Source organism: Ochlerotatus camptorhynchus, unplaced genomic scaffold (genome assembly GCF_037179485.1).
Source record: "Ochlerotatus camptorhynchus isolate MF236.1 unplaced genomic scaffold, CSIRO-AGI_Acam_v1.1 ptg000443l, whole genome shotgun sequence".
Lineage (NCBI taxonomy): Eukaryota > Metazoa > Arthropoda > Insecta > Diptera > Culicidae > Ochlerotatus > Ochlerotatus camptorhynchus.
This window is the reverse complement of record NW_027040929.1, coordinates 2,860,415-2,880,535: the sequence shown is the minus strand read 5'-3', so window position 1 is coordinate 2,880,535 and position 20,121 is coordinate 2,860,415. Positions and strand designations below refer to the sequence as shown.

General features: G+C 40.2%; 1 protein-coding gene across 1 annotated transcript in view; it reads left to right on the top strand.

Moving 5' to 3' along the window:
- Window positions 1–358: 358 nt before the first annotated feature.
- The window catches only part of LOC135711808 (myosin-G heavy chain), a 338,190-nt gene continuing 318,427 nt past the window's right edge, over window positions 359–20,121 (top strand). The window contains exon 1 of the mRNA XM_065234763.1: window positions 359–2,079. The gene's annotated coding sequence lies outside the window, so the exon portion shown is untranslated. The remainder of the gene's footprint in view (window positions 2,080–20,121) is intronic.

Here is a 20,121-nt window from a genome sequence, read left to right as displayed (position 1 = left end):
GCTCTATTGTAAATGATTAATTTCAAAACGATTTCGACTCAGATTTGTGAGGTGCAGCATCATTTCTGGGTGGAATCAATCATTTGAATCACCTGAAACTAACAGTGTCACTGACAGCACGAGAGTGCCAACGGAAAAAAAAACCACCTTCGAATGCCGGTCGCACAAGGAAACACCAACAGGACGACAGGCACTCCTCGGACACGGGTGGTCCCGTTGGGGTAGGACGCGCGCGAAGCAGGAACACCGTTTCGGTCGGGCTGTGCTGTGGCAGACTGCCTGTCTGGTGGAATGAAACCGTTTCGAGTCAGTCGGGAAGATGTGCAAGCAGTTTATCGCGACCGACCAACGTGGCAAGACCTGTGCCTGTGTGTGGGCGTTGTGTGGACTCTAGAACACCTACCACTGAATTCGCTGCAAGCAAACCAAGAAGAAAGCAGTGCGCCGCTTCCTCGAATGCTCTAATCGTCGTCGTCGTCGCACAATTAACTGCAGTTTGAGTCGAACGGTGCATCTTGAAGGGTTGCTCCTTCGGACAAAGTAGGCGCCGCCAACAGAGTGATTTCAACGTTGAACAATCAAATCATATTGTACGAACTAAATCCAGTGATTCCACATAGCATAGACAAATTTCGATTTACAATTTAGATAAGTAAAAAAGTCGTTGTTAAGCAGATTTCCCTCCTAGCAAGAATAGATCGAGCTCAGTTCCCCTTAGTAGATTCTTTCCGTCCCTTCGTCATAAAGTTTGGAAATCGGAGCAAGCCGCGTTTTGTAAATTAGTTTCATCCGCGGACTTAATCCTCCTTAGATCGAAACGGCCTGAGGAAAAGTAATTTAGATTACGTAAATAAGCTACCCTCGAGAGAAAGCTAAGCTCACTTCATTTCTAGAACGGTTGTGATTGTTGGCTATCGCTGTCATTCTTGTTCAATTCGAGAAAAAAAACGGAAAGCTCATTCATCTTTACGGTTAGTGTAAGTCAACGTAGAATATTTCCCTTGTTTTTTTTTTTCGAGTGAAGTTTGTAAAAGAAAAAAAACGCAACTTTGTGAACCCAAGTGCGAGTGTAAAAGTGTGCTTGAATTTAATTTAGAGGCCGACAAGGCGAATCAGAAAAAAGTAAAAAAAAAATCTTTGTAAAAGTGAACCATAAATTCAAAACAGTGGAAAGAAATCAAGTGACAGTGCTTTTCCTTTCCTTTCTTGGGGTGATATGTTTTTTTTTTGCTGTGAATGAACAAGTGCTACTTCCAACGAACCAAATAGGTCCTCGGGGTTCCACGCAAAAAGGACCACGTCTTCTCTGTCTCATTTTCACATAAACATTTCGCCACGACCCTCGACGGCAGGCAAAAGGGCAACGGCAGTTAAAACAGTTACCGAAAGGACGACGAAGGAAGTTCGTTTCATGTTTTTCCTTCTGGCTTGAGTCACGCTCTTTTCCGGCACACTTGCTGCTGTTGAGACCCATTTCCGTTACGTAGCACTCGCCCGCCTGTAGCACCCGGAAGACTGTCTAATCTGGTGAAATATTGTTGCTTCCTCTCGGCTCGCAGCAAATTTCTGCTACATCGTACTGTACGCGAGTGAATGAATCCTGCCCGTCTCTGGACCCACCGAACTCCAAATCCAAGCGAAAAAACGAAAATAGTGAAACAAGCAATCCCAGCGAACCAGTGTGAAAAGTGTTAAACTGAATCTTTTTCTCACCGCTCTAACTGTAAACACGTAATAACTCTGCACCGGCATCCAGCCCTACCCCCTACCGAACGTGTAATAATAGAACTAAACAGAACAACAGAAAAATTTGAAAAGGCAAGAAAAACTATCACACTTCGAAAACGAACGAGCATCCTCCCACTATCGTTTCGAAATCGAGAAGAACACAAAGCTGTGTGCGACAAGTGTGAAGCACGTGCCGTTGTCGGTGGCGAAGAGAACGGCTCCGACTCCGATTTTCGGTGGCTCTGCTGCTCATCGCAGTAAACGTTGCTCTGAAAAGCTGAGCGAAGAAAAAACACTCCTAAGAAAAGTGGCCGCAAAAGAAGACAACCCTTGAAGCACATCAGAGAAAAGGTAAGTGGCGATGATGGGAACGACAACGACGAAGATGATCAGAGAGTGACGGGGTTGTTTGCTTTCATTCACATGGCTTTGATTGCAGGTGACCAACAAGATTGCGCTCGGGAAGAGCTTTTATCACTACAACATTTATCGACCATTTAGGTCGTAAACCGTCGCGAGGCGATGCTTTTGATTTATTTTGGACGATTTAGTCCGTTTGGGAAGGGTTGTCGCAATTTTACGAATTCATGTCTTACGTGAGATGGGAGTTTGAAGATTATTTCAGCTACGCACACTTGTCAAATTAAAAAGAACAACAATTTATTGTTCGAAGTCTTGGTGGCTTGAAAACAAAATCATAAATTTATCATATGATGTAAAAATATTATTTCATGTTCGATTACTGTAATGTTAGGTCATCCACAAATTTCGTCACGCATTTAGCAGGAAGGATGTGTTCGATGAAACGTGACAATTTGTGACATCACATTTGATTAGATTACAATAAATATATACGAAAAATTAGAATTATTTAGCAAAATCGGATAACGCAATTCAAGGAACACAAACATTGTCCACCATATTTCAAATCAAAGTTATGAGTATTACTGTTACATTTTTTCTCTCTTAAGAGTACCGTAAGAGGGCCAAAAAATCAAAAATTTGTCGTTCCCTACCTTACAACATTCACATTTTAGCAATGAAAACAATTTTAAATATGTGAATATATTCGTCAATGATATATTTCTGACTGTAATTCAAATTGAAAGTTTCAATTTATGCTGACTACAGTAAACTTTATTTTAGAAATTAAATATGCCGATGACATTAACCCCTTTAAAAAAGAAAATACAGTTATTCCATGCTTGGTGTCACAAAAGCCTGTTGCAATTATATTTAAAAAATGTAACTCAATTACCTTTAGTAGAAAACGAAACATACCCGACACAACAATTACTTTAGGAAACTAGAACGTAGAAAAGTGTGATAGAAACAGGAATCTAGGTGTTATCTTAGACTCAAAGCTTCTTTTCACCGATCATTATAATACAATTGTTAACAGAGTTAACAACAAGCTTAGTTTCATAAAACGTTTCTACTATAACTTTCACAATCCGTATACGATTAAAACATTGTACATTGCTTATGTAAGGTTGATATTAGTATAGTACAGCTTAGTTGGGTCTACTTTTTCAATCAAACACACACGAATAAATAATATGTAAAAAATTGTATGCACTCCGAAAGTTAGGATGGACTGTTATATCCTCTGCCATCTATGTATGCTCATAAATATCCAAACAGTAAAAGAGCGTCATGAATGTGCTATGATTTCAGTCTTGAACGATATCGTATCACATTGCATTGATTAAATACCAAGTAGCATAGCAAGATTTATCGAGGTTTTAAAGCATTCTACAAGTCTAAATCATTGTCTTTAGAACCCTCATAAAACCAAAATTGTTGGTTGGGACTAGAACTTTTATCATCCTTCAATTTATATACCGTATGCGTGATAATGTTTGCACCATTGAGCAATGTCAAAATTTATAAAAAATCTCAAAAAATTTGCTTTCGAGTTTTTTTTTTATTTTATCAAAGCGGGGATGTTTCTCAGAGTCTAAAACTATGTTAATCATCGATCGAGTTTCTACTTGCTGCAATTACGGCCTCCACACGCATTCCGCACGGCAGGTTCTAATAATTTAGTCTGGATACATTTCTCTCCAGGTACGGGTCAATGTTTGTTTGAGGCTTGCTGTACTCGGGTGGCGTTTAGAACAGGGTGGCGTTGAGTAATCCAGGGGATTAAGATCGGGGCTGGATGGCGGCCACATATTCTTCGCCCAGAACGGAAGATGTTCCTGCAATCACTTCTGAGTGCAGTTCGAGGTGTGGCATGGAGCCCCATCTTGTTGAAATACAACATTTGGTTTCGGACCGTACTGTTCTTTGATCCACGGAAGAGCATACCTACCTAAAATCCCGATGTAGACCTTCGTGTTGACCTTGTCGCCTTCTGGAATAAACACAAGGTCCATTTTTTTGCCATCGGAAGCCACCAATCCAAACACCATTACGCTAGCAGGATGCTTGGTCAGATACACGTTCTTGTGCTCGTCGGCCACGTCTTTTACCGGAAGAGAACTAATATACCGGTCGGTTCTGGAATTTGATACGGGATCGACGGTAAACGATGAACAGGATTACCGGATTTTTTCGCTTAAGGAAGTTCAAGATTTTCTTGCACCGTTCGACTCGTAGCTCCCGGATGCGGTTGGTAACCATGTGAGTTTTTTTCCGTGCCCTTGACTTCACCCCGTAATCTTCCTTCACGATCTTCCGTGCCGTAAAGTCACTGATCCCATGTTCCTTTGCCATTTTCCTTATTGAACGCACTGGATTCACCCGAATCTTTCTTTTGATAGCAGCGATAACCCTTGGAACCCAAGCTGACCTCGGACGACCTGTGGCCACCTTCGTGGATAGTTGTCCTTTCTTTTCTCGGTCTAAAGCTTTTTTGACGGTCCACCGGGACACTTCCACGGCGATTGAAATGTCTTTTTGCGACATTTGTGCGTGGGAAAAATCACGAATACGCTGCCACTTTGTCATGGTGCAACTGTCAAACTAAGTAAATCATTTTCTTTCATACACAGCCTACTACGGTATGATCTATAGGTTACGTGCATGCAAAAAAAAACCAAGGCATTGTATGCACAGGTGATACGGGAACCTTATTTGTAAGATGGTGCAACCATTATCACGCATACGGTACACCATCTAGGAATTTAGGAAATAGAAATATATTTGCTACCAACCGCCATCGTACGAATCTAATCTAATCTAATCTAGCACCAACACAGTCAGTTCTTGAAAGCATCCTGGAAATTGATATTGATATATGTTTCACATCGAAGATGCGTCACACATATCAAAACGACCAGGCAGCATTTAAGGGGCAAGATGATTCAGAAAACATTCAGCCTTCGCGATGCTTCAGAATCCAATAAATAGGTGAAACGTGGACATTCTGTACCGTACGTTCCGGCTTTGGTAATTATATGATTGGTTGGTCGTTGGAAGCATCAAAGCTAGAAAGGTTAAGTGATGCTCCATTTTCTTCTGACGGTTGGGGCATGAGCACTAACTCTAGTCCTAGCCTTTTATGACTTATGGCTATAGCGCCATTACTCGGAAAAGGAGAAGGACAAAGGGAAAAGGAATATGCAAACTCTATGAACATAAACAATATTTTTGATTTGTAATATACAATATAGAAATGCAGAACCCGAGTCTTGTCACTATTATCACGTCATAAAAAGTAACAAGGACTACAATGTGACGTTACTGGTTTGAAAATATTAAAATTTACAAAATTGAACGAACTCACCAAGTATAGCCAATTGAACCTGAAGGCTGCCTGACATGTGTTGATGTAGAATTCCAAATTGTAGACGAAACTTGACGAAGATCAACATGAGCTAGTCCGGTTTATGGTAGTTGCGTGGAATGTCTTCCGTCGATTTGAGATAAACAAATGTTCGGATATATGTAGTCGATTTTTGATGTGCATTGGCAAGCCTTTTCGTGGCCAATAGTCAGGTTCAACGCTGTGACTCAACGATTTTCATGGACCCCCGTTAATCTGAATGACATCTCGTACATAAAGGATGTCCACGATGAAATTGCCACACACAAAATTGATTCGCAAAATTCGAGTTTTCATCCGATTTCCATCAAATTTTCAGGGATTGAGAAATAACTATTAAACTTCATTTTACCATTTTACTCGTATTTTATTTACAGTCCATACGCAAATGCCTGCACCTTGGCCTTAACCCCGGCCATAAGATTCTGCACAACCTGTGAATCAACCGTTTTTTGCATGTAAACCCATACTTTCTTCAGTTCCTCGACTGTCTTCACTACCTTAGGTCGTTTAAGAAGGTGCTGCTTCATAATCGCCCAGTACTTCTCGATGGGGCGGAGCTCCGGAGTGTTGGGAGGGTTGAACATTTTCGGCACGAAATTGACCTTATTGTCCGCATACCACTTCAGCACGTCCTTGGAGTAGTGGCATGAGGCCAAATCCGGCCAGAAGATTGTTGGGACGTTGTGGGCCTTCAGGAGAGGAAGCAGCCGCTTCTGGAGGCACTCTTTTATGTACACCTGTCCGTTCATCGTGTCCTGGGTCACGAAAGGTGCACTCCACTTCCCGCACGTGCAGATGGCTTGCCAAACCAGGAATTTCTTCGCAAATTTGGACATCTTCTGAGTGCGGACATGCTCCGGAACGCTGAACTTATCCTTGGCCGTGAAAAACAGGTTGCCGGGGATCTGTTTGAAGTCGGCCTTCACATATGTTTCGTCGTCCATGATGCAGCATTCAACTTTCGTCAGCATGTTGAGGTACAACTTCCTGGCACGGGTTTTGGCGGACTTGTTCTGCTTCTCGTCGCGATTAGGGGCCTTTTGTACCTTGAACGTTCGAAGCCCAGCATTAGTTTTGGCCTTCTGGACAAAACTTCGGCTTAGGTGCAGCTTCTTAGCCACATCACTAACGGAGGCGTTCGATTTCGGTTGAAGGCCCCAACTACGCGGTTGTGATTTTTGGTGTTGTATAGAATTCTTTTTCCTTCACTTCTGGGCTTCCGATCGGTGGTCAACCGTTCCTCGAACCGCTTAATCACTCGCGACACCGTGGAATTTGCGATTCCCAACGTTTTAGCGATGGAACGATGCGAGAGATCCTTGTTATCGTGATGAATGCGCAAGATTTTATCACGCACGAGCTGTTCTTTCGACTCCATTTCCGCGAGTTTTGATCACAGGACTTCAATTTCATCGTGGACACCCGGGGTTCATTTTTAATTTGAGTTTATTTGGTGAGTACATTCTAGTTGAAAGGTGTTCTCATGATTTTTTACATTGCCGTTTATTCGCGTTTACTATGTTTGGTGTGTTGATCGGTTTGCGGTAAAGTTCAAGCGTCAACAATTTTTTTTTTACTCTGCCCCAAATTTAACATAAATTACAATTTATTTTAACTTAGGTGCTCCAGCTACTACAGAAACTTACCAGTCTTAATTGTTATGAAACATATCTAAGTGTTTTTTCATTGTTCCTGTCTTGGCAATCAAAGTTTTTTTTAACCTGCATGTCAATTAACATCTTAAAACTAAAACTAATTCGTATTTAAGTACAAAGGGAATTAACCGTTGCAATTGAAAATTGCAACGATTATTGCCTGAAATTATTTATTATTTTGTTGGACATTTGTTCTAAAGTCTCAACATTCGAAATCCTATGTACCTCGGTAGTACGATAGAGGCAACTTCAAAATCATCTTCAGAACTTTGTTTCTTCAAACTTCAGGCAGAGTTTGGATTTTCTGTTTATAAGAGGAAAAAACCTTTTATATATTTGTTACATTTGGAAATTGGAACTCCGTTCATAGTGACTATGTGACTACTACTAGGTTTCAAAATGGAAGCTCTAGGCTATGTGGAAATATTATAAGTTGAGTTATGTAAGCGTTTAGAGAAATCTTCCATTTTTGTAAATAAGAAGAGAAAATATCTAAACATTTCTGCAGTCTGCTGCAAATAACACGAAGACTTCTTCCTTTAGCGGAAATGCCTGTGTCATCAGCGAATAAAGATTTGTGGCAACCCTGAGGCAAATCAGGAAGGTCCGAAGTGAAAATGTTATACAATATAGGCCCAAGAATGCTACCCTGAGGAACTCCTGCTCTAACAGGTAGTCGATTAGATTTGGAATTTTGATAATTTACCTGCAGAGTTCTGTCAGTTAAATAATTTTGAACTAATTTCATAATATAAAGTGGAAAATTAAACTTTTTCAATTTAGTAATCAAACCTTCATGCCAAACACTGTCGAATGCTTTTTCTATGTCTAGAAGAGCAACTTCAGATTTGTTTGGAAGAATTAATTTGGCAACTCTTAAGAGTTGATAAGTAATTGAATGCCCATGGCGAAATCCAAACTGGTCATCCTCAAAAATTGAGTTCGTATTGATGTGAAGCATCATTCTTGAAAACGTCTTTTCTAAACGTTTGCTTATTGAAGAAAGCAAACTTATTGGACGGTAGCTAGAAGCTTGAGCTGGATTTTTATCCGGCTTCAAAATTGGAACAACTTTTGCATTTTTCCATTTATCAGGAAAGTGTGCCACCTGGAAACATCTGTTAAATAATTTTACCAAGAAAGACAAGGTACTCTCTGGGAGTTTTTTGATGAGGATATAAAAAAATTCCATCATCATCTGGAGCTTTCATATTATGAAACTTTTTAGTTATAGATCTTACTTCGTCCAAATCAGTCCCCCAGGAATCATCAAAAATATTTTCTCGAGAGAAAATTTTCAGATAATCCCGAGCAGCCTGATTCTCAATAGGACTAGTAAGACCCAAACTCAAATTATGGGAACTCTCGAATTGCTTAGCAAGTTTCTGAGCTTTTTCCAAATTTGTGATCAAAATTTTACCACCTTCTCTAAGTGCTGGAATAGGCTTTTGAGGTTTTTTCAAAATGTTTGTGCGTTTCCAAAAGGGTTTGGAACTCGGGTCTAATTTAGAAACATTATTCCTCAGGGCAGAGAATCGCTTTTTGATTTGTTTGAGAATTTGTTTTTGTAAATCCCGCCAGTTAACTTTCATGGCAGGATCGCGTGTTCTTTGATATTGTCTCCTACGGACATTTTTTAGACGGATGAAGAGCTGAAGATCGTCGTCTATTATAATTGAATCGAATTTAACCTCGCATTTTGGTACTGAGACAGATTTTGCTTCAACTATAGAAGTAGTCAGAGATTCAAGACCATAATTAATTTCATCTTTGTTTGGATCGAAGTTATATTCCATAAATGTTCGATATTGCTCCTAATCAGCTCTATGGTAATTGAAAGTAGAGCTGTTGGGATTGCAAATTATTTCTTGGGATATTTCAAAAGTTACTGCAAGGTGATCAGAAACGAAGTCAGCATGAGTAACCAATTGGCTACAAAGTCAACATGAATCAGTTATGACCAAATCAATAGTTGTGGGATTTCTTGCTGAAAAAAATCATGTGGGCTGCAGGACAATCATCAAATATTACCATTGAAATTGCTTTGAGCATTATTCCATGAGCAGTGTTTTGCATTAAAATCACCAATAATGAAGAATTTAGACCTATGACGGGTAAGTTTCTGAAGGTCACCCTTGAGAAAATTCTTTGACTAGTCTACGCACGTCTAGGCAGCTATAAACGTAAGTTGTTCAAATTTTGTTTCAACACAAACTCCCATAGTTTCAAAAACTTTGGTTTCAAAAGAAGAAAGAATTTTATGTTTGATTCGTCTATGAATAATGATGGCAACGCCACCACAGGGTCCATCAAGACGATCATTTCTATAAATGAAATAATTTGTGTCCTTTTAACCTTATGGTCAGGTTTAATGAACGTTTCAGTTATAACGGCAATATGCACGTTCGTCTTCATTATCTTTAAGAGACCGAGCATTCCAATTTAAAATATTTAATGCTTTACTATCATTCCTGAATTTTAAAGTCATGACAATATTATTTGCAAATTTTACTCCAGTTTGAATAGCATCAAACATGGAGTTAGATTTAAGCATATCAGTAAGAATTTCAATTAATGGTTTCCGTAAAAATTCCATTTTTGGAGCAGTAATGCTTCCTAAGTCAAAATTTTCAAAATTTCCGTTAGAATTACGTTGGTTAGTATTTTGATTTCTACCCACTGCAATAGCAGCAAAGGTAGCTCCATTTACTCGCTGAATATTGTTAGCAGCGAGGAGAGAAGGTACAGATGAAGAATTTGAAGCAGGGGTGATATTTGTACTTACGGGTACGAATGTACAATTTGTTCCTCGCTGACCGTTGTTAACAGCAGAGGAATTTGTACCTGGTCGGAAACGTGGAGCGTTTCCTACCTGTCGCTTAGAACGAGATTGTAGAACCGCTTTGCGAGTCTTACATTCCCAAACATTAGATTTGAGGTTTTCATCACAATTTGAACTTTTAAATTTCTTAGGATCTTCCTTCACAGGACAGTCGTCCTTTGCGTGAGAGGAATCACCACAATTCATGCATTTAGCTGGCATGTAGCAATGTTTGGTTCCGTAACCCCATCCCTGGCATTTAAGGCATTAGGTGAGATTTTGAAAATTTCTTCCATTCTTCCTGAAGTGTTCCCACTTCACTCGGACATGGAGCATAAGGCTAGCATTTTCTAAGGCCTTAAGGTTGTTTAGTTCACTAGACTTGAAGTGAACTAAATAAAAATCATAAGAAATCCCGTTGCGTGAATCGCCAGGACGGGATTTCATTTTTATTTTGATTACTTGGAGTGGCACAACTCCAAGTAATTTTGCCAGTTCATCTTTGATCTGATCCAGGGATTCACCACTGGGCAGTCCTTTCATGACAACCTTGAACACACGTTCAGTTTTGGTGTCGTAAGTAAAAAAATATGCTGCTTCTCAGTAAGATACTTGAGAAGACATTTGAATCCGTCCAAGGTTTCAGCCAATACACGGCATTCACCCTTAAACTTAAATTTCACGAACTTCAAAAGTTCCGTGCGAAGAGCATGGAAATCAGCACTTGTTATGGCAATAGGGGGAATCTTTTCCTTCTTGGCATTAAGCCGGGAAAGTTTACTGGAATTTTTCATGGATGATGGATCATTCTCATCAGAAATCAGAAACGTTGAACAGATTCAATTCTCTCGGCACCGTTGTTGTAGTTTGGACTCCAAACCGCTGAACCATACTCAAGCGTCGACCAAACAAGCGAACAATAGAGAGATTTTAGACAGTAGATATTGGCGAAGTTTTTAGCTATCCTAAAAATGAACCCTTAAGTTCTTGACGCCTTATCGACAACATATGCAATGTGTTGCTTGAATGAGAGCGGCGAAACCAATATCACACCCAAGTCTTTAACCTGATTCACGCGGTCGAATGTCGAGCCGAGCAGGTCGTAGCTAAATATTATCGGTTGTTGTTTTCGTACGAACGTAATAGCGGAACATTTGGCTGGGTTCACTTCCATTCTATTTAAACTGCATCAACTAGCGAATAACTACATTCAGCTGACGTTGAAGAAAATGACAGTCAGCAATGGAGCGGATTCGTAGGAAGATTTTGAGGCATATGATAACCGAGAAGCTTCGAAGACCAGATGCACGTTCAACGACGTGCAGTATACAAATCAACGGTCCCATGTGCCGAAGAAGCTAGCTGATCTGCAATCTCCTATGACAACCTTTAGTCGGCGACCGGTAAGATATGATCGAAAACAACTCAGCAGATTACCGCATACACCGAGCCTGCCGAGTTTAGCAAGCGCAATAGCATGGTTCAACTTGTCGAATGCTGCGGATAGTTCTGAATAAATAACGTCCGTTTGAACCCGATCCGACATGCTTTCGGTTATATACGATGTGAGACACAGCAGATTGATGGTTGTAGAGCGACCGACAGTAAACCCATGTTGAAGACTACTCAAATACTGCTTGCAATGGAACAGCAACGGTTCCATAATCACTAGCTTGATTAGCTTCGATACGACACTTAACGATGTAATTCCTCCATAGTTATCCACAGCCTGCTGCCTTTCTTTTTTGTGGACGGGAAACATGTGCGCAAATTTAACGACTTGAGCAGAGTCGCGGCCTTGGAAATCATCTCAGCATTAACATCAATTGCACCCAGCGTTTGATCATTTACTGGAACGTTCCTGGCAGCCAGGTTAATATGGTCGTCAGTTAGTATCTCATTAGTGAATACACTGGCAAACTTGTCGGAAAAAGGCGGCATATATCCTGAACGGTGGCAGCAACTTTTCCGTTGAATTCCATAGACGATGGGAGACCGGATTCCCTGCGTTGCTCGTTCACGTAGTTCCAAAAGGATTTCGAGTGTAGCTTAAGTTTGCGCTGGATGGCTCGTTGGATACTTGAAGAGCATTCACGACTGACTCGCTGGTACATGTGATTCAGCCTCACATAATGTAGTTTTAGAGGAAGCGTGCGATACTTTGTAAATCTTCTCAATGCTGCTCTCTTGATTGACTTGACGTAGCTCCCACTTCTGAGACACTTTGTGTTGAGTTATTTTCGGGACGTGTTTGTCAATGACATATGCCAAGACATGTGAAAAGGTTTGCGCTGATGCCTCAACGACATCTGGATCAAGAATGTTCTCCCATGCCATGCTAGACAATACATCTATGATGCTAGTCAGGTGGTCAGCTTTACGGAAGTCATAAGAAACCGTAGCAGAATAATTGTCGAAATCACGCACGAGTTTGTCCTCAACAGTGACAATTAGAGGAGGATGATGTGGAACTAGCTTATTTAGTGCACAAGGACTAATCCAAGACATTTAACTTGATTTGACCAGGAAATTGGAACTCCGTTCATAGTGACTTTGTGACTACTACTAGGTTTCAAAAAGGAAGCTCTAGACTTATGTGGAAATATTATAAGTTAAGTTTTGGAAGCGTTGGGAGAACTCTTCCATTTTTGAGCAGGAATTCACATCGTGATAAATGAGAACGTATGCACGTTAGCCAAAACAGATGACCGTTTGACAAATTTCCCCGGCTTTGTAAATAAAAAAATGGTCAACTGTGATTAAACTTATGAATTTAAGGAAGCTAGCTAAATTCTTCGTCGTTATTATTCAACGGAATGTTTCCGGCATAGGAAAATATAGTTATGAACATTTCAAATATTAATTTTATCTAGTAAACCTTATTCAACCGACAAAAATGTTAAAGTTGCATTTTTCTCGTTTTCGTGTTTCAGGCACATTAGCCAATTTCTCATTTATGGGCAGCATAGTTGAAGATGCTAAACGTCAAATAACAGACTTTAGGTGGCCATATTATACGATAGAAGAAGAGATGAAAGTAAAGAGTTGATAGTTCCGTTGGAGTACGGCAGTGTGAAAATTGTATGTAGAGCGTGCAAAGCGAGCAAGGACAACTTTGAGGAAGGTACGAATCGGGTTGATCTTCTCTCTTTACCAAACTCTCTAGTTGGAGAGGGATGGTGAGGGGTGCCGGGAAATGCAACACGGCCAGTGCACAGTGGTTGAAACGTCCATTTTGAGGCTCTTAATTAATAGCACCATGGAGAGTGGCTTTAGAGTAATGACGTCTTCAGCTAAGTTGATATTTATGTATGATATTTTTCATCTTTTGAAGTTTGAAGGCATGAATTTTGTGATTAATCCCCCTAAAAGTGAAATGGAAAATTTATTTTTCACAACGTCGAGATAAATGGTTGACGTCTTCAGCAAAGTTGTAGAAAAAATAGTTACAGATAACTTTACTTAACACATAAAAGTCGTAAATTTCACTCAAATCAAGATAGAGAGCGTTGTTTGAGGACGGACCCCCAAAAACACGTTTTTGGTTTTGGTTTTAGGTCTTCATAATGTTCAACAAAGTTGATTGCTATACTAAAATACACATCTTTCTAGAGCATACAATACCTGCATCCTTTTATTAGGATGAGTTATTGATACATTTTCTTCTATTTTCCACATATTTTGGACTTGCGTATCTTTCTTAGGTAGGTGCAAGAAGGTGCAGATGAAGTCAAATGCATCTAAAATTACATTAAAAGAGATTTCAAATGGCGGTTAACTTGTCCGTTCACGACCGTCTGCTGGGGAGTTGTGATCAAAACAAATATCCATATATTTACTCTGTTTTATGATATAACCAGTATAAAAAGATGATAAACTTCAATATATCCACATTTTTTTCTTGATTTTCTTGAATTCTTATTTTTTTGATTGGTTTTCCATTTTTGTTGTCAATATTTTAAATTGAATTCAACTATCATCATTATTATCATAATCATAACCATTAATATAATCATTATCGATTCCTTTAGCTTCTTCTGCTAACAGCTGTTTAGCATCGCTCGACAATGGCTTCTCTTGCTTTTTAGGCCATCCACAAATGCTAGTAATCAATGGATCTGATGATACTAGAAGCCAGTTCAATAGATCACGATCTTGATTGCTTGCGGGTATTGAACTCTCGGTATCTGTTAAATAAAAGTTTTATTAATTTATTCGTTGTTATTTTGGTTAAATACATGTACCTCTTTCAATCCTTGTTCCTTGCCTCCTGTGCTTCCTCAGAAAGCTGACCGATTGGAACATGGAAATGTTCAATCACGGCTGATCCATGGATCAATACTTTATTAATACTAGCTGACAAGTAATACCAAGTTCGATAGGTTGGTGTCGATTAACAAAGCCAAAGCTTGTAGATCTATGTTTTCGGGTATAGGGTTGCTCAAGGACTTCTTCACAGAATGAACCAACTTATTTTCATCTGCAGGTCTTGCGTGAGAAATGTTTTTCAGGATATCCGCCACCTCTTTCTCACCTAATTCTTTCATCTTCTGTTGTGTCGCAAATGCTAGCTCATTAAGCTGGTAGCTATTCCGAACCTCTGCAGTTTCTTTTTCTACGTTGTTTCACAACATTCTTCGAAAGGAGCAACCTTCCGTCCTGCCACACTTTTCGCATTTTCAGAAGTAGACGGAAGCAAGTTTAAAACGTTTTCCGGAAGCGTGAACGGTTTACTGAAATACTCGGCGTGACACTTGACAACCATACACGAGCATGTTTGGTCCAGAGCTTTTAAAAAAAGTCGCACATCGTTTTCACGGGTTTTGCGACATGTGCAGGCATAATATATCACCTTCTCAAAAACGCAGTTGAATTTTGATGATCGGCTTCCACTCGTTTTTGACCAGAGTGACAAGAGATCACGTTTATCAACTTCAACTTAAATTTAATCAAAAAAAAAAAAAAAGATCATCAGCACTTGTTGTGATCTAACGATGAATTGAAAAATTTGAAAGAAATTAAGCCCTACCAGATAATCCCATTTTACTTCAAAGTCCTGATTTCGTAGCCTCCTCTGCTGTCCGGTTTCTTTGGCAAAATTAGTCTCTCTATCCTTCGCTTGGCTTCCGCAGCTCTTCTATCTTACATTCTTTCATATACTTTCACAATTGCTTCACGCTTGATGAAAAACAGTGATGAGCACTATGGAAAAACACTTATCGACTTGATGCTTGATGCTTCAGTTTTGCCTTCTGGGAAACGTTTGAGAAGAAAATGTGCAGTTCTTGAATTTTATAAGCTCTCAGAAGTGGGAAGTTTGTTTATGGAGCCGGTTACTATGGACACGAATTTATTACGCGGTATAAAACACAGTATCCCCTTGTTGTTGACATGACTTCTATAAAGCCTATCAACGGGTGTTTGTTTTGATCACAACTCTCCAGCAGGCGGTCGTGGATGGGCAACCAAATTCCGTTTTTAAATGGGATCAGTTTTTAAAGTCGTTTTATATTATTTTATGTTATATTATATTTGGCATCGTTGATTTATTTATCACCAACTTCGCGCACTGGGCAAGAAGTGACAAAACCGCGACTAAATTGAATATCTCGGCTGCCAAACGGTTTCAGTCAACATGTTATACATATTGGTTTCATTGGCCGGAGACTTTTGCGTACCGAGATAGAGGGCAAGGATCAACCCGAGTTCCCGGTAAAGTAGGAAATGCCACTATCTATCGACATAATTTTAGACTTTACTTAACGTATATTACTGGAAATTGATAGAACTAAGTAAATATGGTGTAAAGACACCATATACGCCCTCAGGAAAACTCTACTGGCCTAAAAGAGGATCCGGAACGACCGATAAAGTGGCCACATCATAAAAAAATGTCCCAGAACCTTGCGATTTTTTCTATGTTGTTCAGAATCAAGAGATCAAAGCATATTTAACTTGGAATACATATTTTGGAATATGGTGGCCATATCCTGGTTCACCGGATAATCTGAATTGACCGATAAAGTGGCCACATTATAAAAATTGTGAATAATCAGAACTTTTTAATATTCAGATATACTGTGCTGTCAATGCAATAGCAATACTTTAAAAGATGTAAAGGGTGATACGGTCAAAATTTGGTCAAGGGAAAACGCGTGTAAATCGATGAAATCGTTTATTTAAAAAATCAAATTAAATTTCTTTTTCAAGTTCAATTAGTATAAAATTCAGGAAAAATATTCAGTTAGGCTTCCGCTTTTCCAAATCCGAATTGCCGGGCCTTACGCTTGACCCCTGCCATCAGATTTTGTACAGCCACCTTGTCCACCTTCTTCGCCGCAGAAAGCCAGTTTGCCTTGAACTGCTGCTCGCCCTTAGCAGTTTTTTTGGTCTTCTTTAGGTTCCGCTTGACAATAGCCCAGTATTTCTCAATTGGGCGGAGCTCTGGCGTGTTGGGAGGGTTCTTGTCCTTGGGAACCACCTGCACGTTGTTGGCGGCGTACCACTCCATGGCCTTTTTACCGTAATGGCAAGATGCCAAATCCGGCCAAAACAGTACGGAACAACCGTGTTTCTTCAGGAAAGGCAGCAGACGTTTATTCAAACACTCTTTCACGTAAATTTCTTGGTTGACAGTCCCGGAAGCTATGCAAATACTGCTTTTCAAGCCACAGGTACAGATGGCTTGCCAAACCAGATATTTCTTTGCGAACTTTGACAGTTTCATGTGCTTGAAAACATCTGCTACCTTTCCCCTTCCTTTTGCCGTATAAAACTCCTGTCCCGGAAGCTGCTTGTAGTCGGCTTTGACGTAGGTTTCGTCGTCCATTACCACGCAGTCAAACTTCGTCAGCATCGTCGTGTACAGCCTCCGGGATCGCGCTTTGGCCGTCGTATTTTGTTTATCATCGCGATTTGGAGTCACTACCTTCTTGTAAGTCGATAGTCCGGCTCGTTTTTTGGCTCGATGCACGGTTGTAGACGATACACCCAGCTTATTTGCGGCATCTCGGAGAGAGAGGTTAGGGTTTCGCTTGAAACTACCGGCAACTCTCTTTGTCGTCTCAGCGGCTTCCGGTTTTCGATTTCCCCCCGATCCAGACTTCCTGGCTGTCGACAAACGTTCCCCAAACACTTTAATTACATTTGTAACGGTTGATTTGGCAACTTTTAACGATTTTGCCAACTTTGCGTGCGAGTAGCTCGGATTTTCGCGATGCGCGAGCAAAATTTTGATACGCTGCTCTTCTTGCTTGGACGGCATTTTGACAACTGAAGAGTGAATTCCAAAATCAAAATAGGAGCAACATTCTTCACACACACACCTTCAAAATGAGGGGTGTTCAGGTTTTTTAAATGCAAAATTGAAAGAAATACGTCAAGTTGATATTGACCAAATTTTGACCGTATCACCCTTTAGTTCTGTCCAATAATGCTTGGTAAATCTGATATTTATTAGCGTTTAATAAATTGATTGATTTCTCAATAAAGTTTTTTTTTCTCCTGCCGGAATAGCCATTCAACATTTCCATTTGTCAAATTATTTCATCATCCTTGCTCCATTCAAATATTTTTCAATCCTTCCGGATGCTGGCTTATAATTATGCCAGAAAGTTTCCACTTTTCTCTTATTTCCCTTTCAAATTAGCACACTCTGGGATTGAGCTGAATGCAACCGTCACGTCGTCGTCCACCGTCACTCTCATCTCGAGCCGGAAAGACAAACGGAAGGAAGGAAGTGAACAGTGTGCTTCTTCTTCTGCCAGTGTTGAAAAGGAACCCAATCCAGTGACCAACCGTTTTCCAGCACACGAAAAGATGCGGAACAGATCCAACAGAATGTACTTTCTAAGTCAATCTGGCACTGCAAGGAGCTGATTATTAAGTTCCTTTTGCACTTCCTTGGATTATGCAGTTGTGGCTTTTGCTAGATGCAACACGCAACAGTTGAGAGGAATTTTTGCGCTGATTCTTGTTTTGTGACAAGCGGCAATCCAGGGTTGAAATAAGTGCAACAATTTACCTGACCAACAAATTCCACCCGCATAATTTTCATCTGCCACAATTCGCAATCCGGTGTGCAAATTTTTCACGCTCTTTACTCACGTCGTCATCGTGCTCGTGCGGCTGCTCGTTTCGTTAGCATATTTTAGCTTTCCGTCGATGACGAGAAGGACGACGACGGACGTCGAGCATTGACAAATTCCACCAAATCACGCTGGCTGGGGCTCACAGTCTGCGGCACAGTCTTCCTCATCTGGCTTCGCTTTGTCCGTTTTTTTTGTTCAAGTCCGCTGTGTTGATTCCCAGTGAGCCACATTCGTTGCATAAATGAATGAATGAATGCGCAAGTGAGCGAGCGCACCAAGTGGAGAATAGATGAATGTGAAGCAAAATGCATTCAACGGACGAGCTGACTACTTGGTGAATGTCTTTTCTTGCCACCACCAACGGCATAATGAAAAGAAGAAGAAGAAGAACTAGATCCACGGATGCTGCAGGAGGAAAAATGCTTTTCCTGTTGTGGAACCGTTTTCCCACGGCTTGAAACCAAGCGACGACCCTTTTACTCTGCGCAACGCACAGTGGGCCAGATGATGAATCTTGTCACTCGAAATTAACGTTTCCAGTTAGATTACTGATCGGACCCACCGTTCAATGCCGGGCTTGACGAGGCGCTAGGAAGTGCTTTTCTTCCGTCTTCATTTGAATTTGGTTCGTCTCTTGACTTTCTGCAGGATTTTTTTTTTCTCTCTCTCTGAGCGCCATCACATTCCCCTCCGGGCTAAATGGAAAGAAGGAAACCCCTTTTCGTTTCTTTTTTCAGCGCTCTCGGTGTATCTAAACGAAGTGGTGAACTGCTGGAGGAAAAATCCTGAAGAAATTAATTATGCAATTTTTTATACGAATTAATAAAACTGGAATTGTCATGGATTTGTGAGAATCTGGGATTAAATTTCCTTTCGTCGAGGTGCTGCTGCTGCTGCTGACGATGTTACCGTTGTTGAGGCTACCTAAGTCTAGCGCAGCTAGAGGGAAGGTCCGTCCGAGATGATGACGGTGGAAATTTTGTTTAATACTGACTCTAACGAAAGGGGGAATTCCGTAATCGGATTTCAGAACCAAAAGCCCATAGTAAGAATGAAAATGTGCTTGTTAATTTGAAATTGAAAAGGTGTGTAAGACGGTTTCATAATTAGAAAGTGTTTCCTTCAGGAGGAGCATGATTAGGTCTTTCAATGACGTCGAAGAAAACGAATCACTTTGGGGGTGAATTCATTGAACCCATTAACAACATCAACAATCATCCCAACCATATATAAATGGAAATAAGCAAACTTTATCGCCTTGATCGGAAGAATCGAATCAATATCATTCCACTTTGAAAAGGGAATCAATTTTCAACCACAGCAAATGATCCGTAAAGTCGGAATCCCGGATAAATTTGTTTTGACACGGTTTTCGCATTTCGCAAGGGTGTAAATTTTGTTTTACTTTAGAAGATGCTTCCCGCTACATCCGGATGGAAGGCGTTCCCAAAAGTGGATGGAATGAACGAATAAATCATTGATTTTATATCTTATTTACATTTCAAAATGTGGCCCCTTTACCATGACAATGGCAGAAGACAAAATGGTAAACAATCAGCCACAAAATGAAATTCCATGGATCGTGAGGCTTTTAAGTCGAGTGGAGGAAGGGAGAAGATTGAACATCAATTTGCTCCTAATATGATGCGTGATGAATTCATGGTGTTAAGATCTTGTTTTCCGTGGGAGTTTTCGAGGGAATTTGCTAACATTTATCATTATCCAGAAGAATCTGTGATGAAATTAAGGATTTTAAGATTGTTTTTTTAAGATAATATTTCTGAAATTCATCAGTATTTATGCATGAACCTTTTAGGGGACGATTGGAGTGGTATAACAACCGGAGTCTAGGAGGGAATAAACACTATCATTTTCTTAATCCTACCGATTCAATTGTGGTGGTGTGAATTCTACTCCAAAAATTTCAGCGAGATTGACGCACCCTTCTTAACAAACCATCCTGAAGGAAGCTTAATAAGTATTGCGAATTGAGTTATTCGATTTGTTGAATCGTATTGTTGGAAGGAGATTCTTAAATTCCCGTGGATTTCG